A 9059-nucleotide genomic window follows, 5' to 3' on the forward strand; every position below is an offset into this window, starting at 1 on the left:
ACGTGAAGGGCCGACGCAAGACGGTCCCCCACAAGGTCGCGCAATCTCTCGTCTGACCCCTTAACGAGTTCTATAACCACAGGCCCGCCTGCGAAAGGAAAACCCGTAATCATAAAGAAATCGAAGGGGTAACCGTCATCTCTCCCCATGGAAAGTGGAAAGTGTTGGTGGAATCCCACCAAAACTCCAGCAATCCACGGAGGAAAGCTAACGATGCAGACTGGCTCGATAAATCCCGAAGAGCTGCCAGCTAGGAGTCAATCCTAGAAAGAGCTACAATCTCCTTTGTCACCTCGGGCAAACTCTCAAAACGGGCTCGCAGGTCACCAGAGTTGTACAAACGCATGCCAGGCTCACTCTAAATAAAAGAATAAAAAAAAAACGGTTATGGTTAAAAAAGGAGAAGAAACAAAAGAAAAGAGAAAGAAACAAAAGCGCGGAAAACTCACGATGCCGCGCCACCCTTTGATCAAAACTTGGTGATCTGGGTCCCACTTAAGGACCCTAGGGTCCCACTTGGGAGGAGCCTCCAAAATCACCTCCTCCTGGCGACGTCAATCGGCCGCGACGCGTCGCTCTCGAACCTCCTCTCGAGGACGGGTCACCCTCTTCTGAGGGCGAACCGCCTCGTCCGGACCAACGAGAACCTCCTCGGCATCGACAAACGGAGGCGAGTCCATGCTATAACAGATAAAATTTCTTTAATTAGTTTATTTTATTTCCTAAACTAAACTAATATACGTATTCTAGACCCATTTCGGCAGCATAACGGCTACCAATAGGGCAAAACACGGAAATCGAATGCCACCTGTACTTGGGGGCTACGATGCCTGCAGTTAAACTCAGTAAATGGGGGCTTTTAACACCCACAAAAGCCATCCTATACCAGCTTCAACTAAGCATTCAAGGAATTATATTCTAAAATCTCAAAGAATCAACTAATTCTAGACGAATAATAGTGATATAAACATAATTATCGTCTACCAAACAATTTTGGAGTTCGAATATGGCGAAAATAGGCTAAGTATACACTTCGCGAAAAAAAATTTCGGATTCAAAATTTTCAAAATGTTAATTATGGAAGCAAAGCTAGTTCCAATACTAAAATTGCTGGATAATTAACAAGTATAACCAAAATGGGCAAACAAAATAACAGAAAATCAAGCCAAATTCGAGCAGAATTGCAAAGAACGAACTTGAACAAAGAAATGCTCATACAAGGTTCAATACTTAACCATTTTTCATGAAATTTGTTGCAAAACACTCCTTTAACACAGCATAACAACATGAAGCAAACAATTTTAAGAAAAATAAGCCGAATCAAAAACCCCAAAATTCAAAATTTGGGATTTAACGATTTCAAAATTTGGGATTTAACGATTCAAAAATCGCTCAAATTCAACCAAAAAAGAGAAAATTTTAGCAAAAAACTTACATTGGATTATGGAAAATATGAATTGAGGATGAAATTAGCTTCCTTTAGCTTCAAAACTCGCTCAAATTCAACCAAAAAAGAGAAAATTTTAGTAAAAAACTTACATTGGATTATGGAAAATATGAATTGAGGATGAAATTAGCTTCCTTTAGCTTCAAAACTCGCAAAAAACCGAGCTTTCTAGAGAGAGAAAGAGGCAAAAATGGCGAAGGAAGGAGAAAAGAGTGAAGTGAAAATCGCGTCTGCGATTTTTCACTTTACTGACATAAATGTTGTGCGCAACTTAAAATGTTGCGCATGACATACCATCGCAACTTAGAGAGATGCGCGCGCCTGGCCAGCGCGACCTTCTGAGTTGCGCGCGGATACTAGTCACTAAATGACCAGGATTTTGATTTTGATCCGTTTGATCATCTTTTGAACGGTTTTTGCTCGTTATTAGACGTAATGGCGCGCAAATTATCAAAATCTTTTTAATTGCTTTGCATATTGTAGTTTATTTTCTTTTTTTGTTAGTTTTTTGCATCATATTGCATGCACACAGTGCTTTGTGCCTTCCCCAAGCATACGTTTTGAACGTTTTTTGTAATAGTGCCTTAAAACGTTCCATAGTGGTGCTTTACGTAAAAGCACCCATAGACAGGTTTGTCATTTTACTATATTGACGTTACAAATGTCCGAGTTTTCTTCTTTTTTCACGTCCGAAGCTAAAAGGAAGGCATTTTCATGCAGCGTAAAAATGCAAATGGCGTATCGTACGACGTAAAATTGTACGGCGTAGGTGTTGCGTAAAATTTCACTCAGCCCAAGCTTTGCGAGATCTACCTCTCGGGACTTTAAGGTAGATGATTATTGTAGGCGTTAGCTCAACGAGTCGACAGGCGTTCTGAACCTTCTAGAACAGGCACTTCTTGAATGTACGGTAGTTAGTGCGCTTACTAACTTACCGGACAGTTAGGGTGTCGAATCCACCCCCTGTATAAAGAAGCGACGAGACGATGTCGCGCCTATGTAGTCACGTGCCCCCAGTTCTGAGACATGTGTACTCATCTTGTGGACAAAACTAATGAGAGAGTTGCTGACTTTCTTCCCTCTCACAGAATTTGGATATATGCCTCTAGTCCTGAGACATGTATTTCTATCTTGTGGACTTCCGGCTCGAATACCGGACCCGGCTCGAGTACCGGCCATTTCGGCTCAAATACCGAAAACCCCTTTTTTCATCTTTTACTTTGTTAAAGTGAGGCTAAAGTTTCAATGACATATCGAGGGACTTTAGACCAACAATGACACGATTGAGAGGAAATCCTCCCCTTTTATCCTTTTAAAACCGATCTCTTCTCATGACCTAACATCACCCATAATACTTTTACTTGTAAGAGTGTTCTACAATTGCAAAGGATCAATCTAGATTCTTTAGCGCGTTAAGACTAGGAAGAACTTTTTCTAGCCTTAATAGCCACTTGTTTCAAACACTTAGCGAACCAAGGATTGTTTCGACATCTTTAAACATTACTGAAAGATTCTCTATCCTTAGAGAACTTCGCAGAACGAGTCTCGGATTTATTTCCTTGACTACTTTGATCATCGTCTATTCTAGACTCGATCTAAGTCGGGGCTAACTGTAGACATCTACTTTTGGCCTCTTGTCCTGACAGGAAGTGCAATGACGATAAATAAAACCATCTTCGTGTTGGATTGAAGTGAAGGGATTGAAGTGAAGAATGCTTATGGATAACTGGTTAAGCCACATAACAACAAAAGACTAGCCTAAATTGAAGACAAAGCCAAAACAAAGGACCAATTAACTAAACCCGATCACAATTAGGCTTAAGCCCGTGCTTAAACCCTAATAATCACGGATTTAGGAGCGCCTAGGTTAAAACTTAGTGCTGCCGTAGAAAAAGCCGAGCGCATCTCACAAAGTCGCGCTGGGCTGCCGCGCGCAACTAATTCAGTTGCGCGTGACACCCAGCGCAACTTTCAGAGTTGAGTTGCGGAAGATTCAGAATTATTCGGAAAATATAAAATCGAATCTTACCATAAAGCCGCGCGCAAGACATGTAGTTGCACTGCACATAGCAGCGCAACTCTATAACTTGCGCTGGGTTTCCGCGCACAACTCTCTCTGTTGCGCGCGACACCTGCCGCGGCAAAATTCTCGAATCCCTAAACCTAATCATTCCCTATAAATACGAGCTTAAATCGAGGCTTCAATAGACAGAAAATTAACCTAAAACTCTGGCGAAATAACTTGTGAACTTGTGCAACCTAGCCCTCTTGTCCTAAACACTCACCCTTTCGATACTTTGTTACTACGGTGGAGGTTCCCCAAAAAGAAGGAGTCCATAAGTGTTCTAAACGGAGATCTAACAAAGAGAAGTGGTAAATTCCAGAGCACTTAGTTAAATCACCTTTATTTTCTTGTTTAAAAGGACTATAATTAATTAATTAGTGTTGTTTGATCACCTTTAAAATAATTAATTAATTCCACACAGTATCTTGCGTTAAATAAATATTAGAATTGAATTAAATAATTGTTGGTTGATCACTTAAGCCAAGGCAAATCTTGTTGATTTATTGTTCTTTCACGACTATTATTAAATAAGAATAACGACATTACGATGTAATTCCTACGTGAATTAATGTTTGTAAATATAATCAACTAACATAGTTTTAGGAATCGCGTTGCATATATTGTTTGGTGATGAAATTTTAAAAAAGGAAGAGCTAGTAGAGGCTGTACTAGGGCTAGGATGACGATTCCCCTCTAAAAGGAACGTTATCTTAGTACCCTTGCTCCCGAACTCAGTTCTGGTTTATAGACCAATTTGGGCATGGGTAAACTTATGATTTGTGCTAATTATTCCATGAACTCCACATGGAAGAAAGGCATGAACAAGGTTTATGATTTTTTCCTAAAACTCATTGGCGATTCCTACTTGTTTCTTACAAAAAAGCGTGATGATAGAATCAATTATAATTCAAGGTCCCCCAAACAGTCAGGAATTCAAATCCTACTACACCCTAAGAAGTGTAAAGTTCTAGGCTTTTTAGTGGCCAAGGGCATTTAAGGAGAGTACCCCTTACGATGGGAACACCCTCCTTACAGGCGGAAGGGGCAACAAGAATTGACGCCTTCTCTGACTCTCAATTGGTCATAAGCCAATACAATGGTGTCTATGAAGCCACCCATCCGGTTATGATCAAATAATCACAGGCGATCAAGGCTGATGCTGGGACACTTGAAGACTTCAAGTTAAGCCAAGTGCCTAGATAAAATAATAATCAGGCGGATGCTCTGTCCAAACTGGTCTCATCCGCCTCCTGTGAAACGCCGCGGTCAGTATTATGAGAAGTCTTGGAAAAGAGAAGTATATCTGATGAATACCCCATTGGAGTACTTGACCAAAGCTCCACCTGGATGGATAACATCCGGGCATACCCAACAGACGACACCCTCCCAGATTCACCTCAGGAGGCGGCTGTGCTGAAAAAACGGGCTGCAAAATTTGAGATAAGGCAAGGAGAGCTCTTCAAAGCAAGTTTCATGAAGCCTCTTTTGAAGTGTGTGACCCCAGAAAAGGGGCAAGAAATCCTCAAAGAATTGCATGCCGGATATTGCACCTCTTTTGTAGGCGGCAGATCCTTAGCTGTCAAGGCCAGGCGGCATTACTTCTGGTCGACCCTAGAGTCGGATGCTATGGAGATGGTTAAAAAATGTGACAAGTGTCAAAAGTTTGGCAAGCTGATCCATCGTCCGGCCACTGACCTAACGGCCATCCACAGTCATGTGTCGTTTGCTAAATGGGGCATGGACATTCTGGGTCCATATACGACTGCTCTAGGCGGCAGCCGCTACATCTTAGTGGATGTGGATTACTTTACCAAATGGGTAGAGGCAGAGGCGGTCAAAAACATCAATACAAACGACATGGTTTCCATCATCTGGAAGAATATCATCACTTGTTTCGGGGTGCCTATGTCTATGGTTTTTGACAATGGTCCTCAGTTTGAGACTCCTCACTTGAAGACTTGGTTAGGAGATCAGAGGATCTCCAATTATTTTTCATCAGTCGACCGGCTCCAAGAAAATGGCCAAGTCGAAGCCTTCAACAAATTAATTTCAGATGGCATTAAAAAGAAAATTGAGAGATCTTGCGGCCTATGGGCGGATGAATTACCACACGTCTTGTGGGCCATTAGAACTATAAAAAAAGGGGCGACTAGAGAGAACCCATTCCTCATGGTGTACGGGGCAGAAGTTGTCTTGCCTATTGAACACTGTGAGCCGACTCTTCGGATAATGCTATATGATGAAGAGGCGAACTGGGAGGCTATGCGCTTGGCATTGGATTCACTCCCAGAGCGTAGGGGCAATGCTGCCTTGCGCCATGAGATCTACCATCTGAGAATGACTCGAGCGTACAACAAAAGAGTACACAAGCATCGTTTAAAAGTTGGGGACTTTGTGTTATAGAAAATGGAGGCAGTCGGTAGGGCGAATGAACAAGGAAAGTTAACCCCAAATTGGGAAGGCCCCTACCGAATCTATAAAGAATTAAGAGGCGGCACCTACCGCCTGGAGACACAAGACGAAAGGAGGCTGCCCAGATTCTAGAATGTAGATAACTTGAAGAAGTATTACTTCTGAAATTTTGTAAAGTTTTTTTACTTGTTAATGAAATTTTGCCTTCATTTCATACTTTTCTTTATTTTCTTTTCTTTATTTTTAGCACTGGCTGCACAAAGTACAGAAAGACCATGCTCATAACAATGAAGGATGCTGCATGCACTATGTGCTAGCGGAGTACAAAAATTTTTAATAGCGACGTTGGAGTATCGCCTGCACAATATGCAAACGGCCAACGCCAAGTACGAGCTACCGCCAGCACATAGTATGAGTCTTTGAGACAAAATATACTAAGTATTTCATTGAAGAAATTTTGTAAGAGCTAAACAGTTCGTTACCTTAGGAGTGCCGCCTGGCGGCTATTCATCCGCTTGCTTGAGGTTCGAGCGGTAGAAAGCGGTAGAGATAGTTAGCTTCTTGTGAGAGGGAAGCTTGGCCATTGGTTTGTCTGCAAAAAAACAACAAAAAGAGTTAGCAATGAAATAAATAAGAAACAAAATGGGTAGCAAAGCTAATAAATTCATGCAGCCAGCTACCTCTCGGCATCTCAGTACTAAGGCCACAGGCGGCCAAGTACGTCCCGTCCGAGAGCCACTCGAATATGGGAATATAGCTTTGGGGGGTGAATTCCTTGACCCCCGTCTCGTTGTTCATTCGGACGGCCACATTACAAAAGGCCCCGATTAAAAATCTCCTTCTGTGTCCGCCTGGGAACAGGCGGAAGGGCTTTCTTCCCAGCCAAGAGGAGCGGATACTAGGTCCAGCGGTTGTACCTCTTGTTTCTTTGGAGGTCTGGGGAAGAGACTATGTAAAATTTAGTTCTCCAGTCCTTCCATTTGTCCTCTTTCCCCAACGTCATCATATAACGGGTGTGGCTGGTCAGAGTAAACCAGCCGATCCCGCTTGGATTGGGAGTCCTGCTCAAGTAATGCATGTGAGAAAACGCCTCGAAGCAGGGCTCCAACTCCAGCATCTCACAGGCGGCAACGTAGCCCAAAATTTTGACCCAAGAATTGGGGGCTAGTTGACATATACCCAGCTGGTATCCGTCCAAAATCTTCTGCACAGTCGGATGGAGAGGCAAGCGAAGTCCTACCTGGATGGCTGCTTCGTAGCAGCCAAAGCACTGGTCACCAAAACAGGCCGTCTCAGACTAGGTGACCGTGTCTATAGCATCCGGCACGGACAGAAGAAACCCATGTCCCATGACATGGGTAGAAAGAAATTTGGGAAGATCATCTTTCATGATCTTTCACCTGCCTTCTGGGACGTGCATATAATAAGACGCATGTTCATGCCGCCTAGAAGCAGACGGCTCCTCCCAGCCCTCTCCCTTCTTAACGGAGAGGGACTCTCTGGCCGCTTGAAGGTTTGACTGCTCCTCCTTTGAGTCAAGGGGGACGCAGTTGGAAGATGAAGATGCAGAGTCATCATTAGAGCTCTCTTCAGAGCTGGGGGCCCCCTGGCTAGAACCAGCACTGTCCTCCCCTGCTCATCATCCGGCACCGATCCACTCGGCTTGAGGTTCTCATACTCTTCGTCACACTCCTCCAAGAATGAGTCATGGGGGTGCTGACGGTGCTAGGGGGTTCCCTACTTATTTCCGAGACAGGCGCCGTAATGGAGCCGTAAAAAAAATAGTCTCATTGTCCTAATGATATCAAGAACCATCTGTCCTATATCTCCTTGTCGTCTGCTTTGTTCTGGCCATCGTGTCCTGCAGGGGCACAGACACTATCGAATTTGGAGATGTACTTACAGGAAAGTTCTCGAACAAGCATTAGACACTCCTAGTTCTAGATTCAGCTGTCCTCGGTGACTAACTGATCACTAATATAGGTCGTGCCGGGTGCGTTTGGAAAACCATTTTTTATAAAGAAAAAATGCAAAGAAATAAGTAAAGAAGGGAGCAGGCGGTTACCTTAGAAGAAGGTAACAAGAGTCGTCGGTCTAGGTCGTCTGGTTGAGCAGGCGAACTAAGAGGGCCAACTGTCGTATGCTGAAGCAGTCAAAGTCTTTGCAAGTCAAATTCAAAGATTCTCCCAAAGATTCACGCAAATGTAAATGCAAGGGAGGTCAACCCCTCTATTTATAGAGGGGGTAAAATGTTCAGGGTAAAACCTAGAACTAAGTGAACAGTAAAAAGTAACTTTTAGGCCATTCATAGCCTGACACCTGTCACAGGCGTCATGTGCCAAGCACAAGACCCCTGTGAGGGGCAAATGTTTTGGGTATTTTATACCCTGCCAAGTGGCCCAATCAGAGTTTAACATGTGTCACTAGAAGGGGTGCCAACTCGGACCTTCCAGATGGTGATACGTGTCAAGCAGATATAGCTCTTGATTTGGGGTATTTAATAACCCCCAGTGGACTAATGAGATAGCAACACGTGTCGCCCTAGGAGGCGCCCAAATGGCCTTTCTAGATGTGTGACACGTGTCACTCAGATATCCCTTCTCAAAAGGCGGCCTTCAAGGCCCAAACTTTGAGGGCGCCGCAAAATGGCGTGCCTTAATCCCTAGGTCATCAAAACCTATGGAGGGCACACTTCCCAATGACCCTATAAATAGGGACATTCCCCTTATTTATGGGGACACGTTAATTTAATTATTGCAATTATTACTGAGCTGTCGTTCTCAAGATACAGACATCACTTGAGCTTGGAATCCGAGCAAATAACTTAATTTTAGCACGTTTTATTCCGAACACTTTACTAACTTAATCTTCGGAGGCGGACCACCGACCATCCGGCGGTCCGTTTGTTTTGCAGGCATAGGGGACCTTGTGAATCAAGTCTTGAGCTGTAACTCTCCCGAGGGACACGAAAAACCCCAAAACACAAACCTTCATTAATTACTTTAATCACAACAATCAATCAACACAATTCCAAAATTAATCACAATCAATAAATCATAAAAGTTTCACCCTATTCCTAGCCAAACAACTAAGTCATCATCTTTCAACAAACAACTAAGGATATCAAGACTCAAT

The sequence above is a fragment of the Chenopodium album genome, chromosome 4 (genome assembly GCF_948465745.1).
Source record: "Chenopodium album chromosome 4, dcCheAlbu1.1, whole genome shotgun sequence".
Taxonomy (NCBI): domain Eukaryota; kingdom Viridiplantae; phylum Streptophyta; class Magnoliopsida; order Caryophyllales; family Amaranthaceae; genus Chenopodium; species Chenopodium album.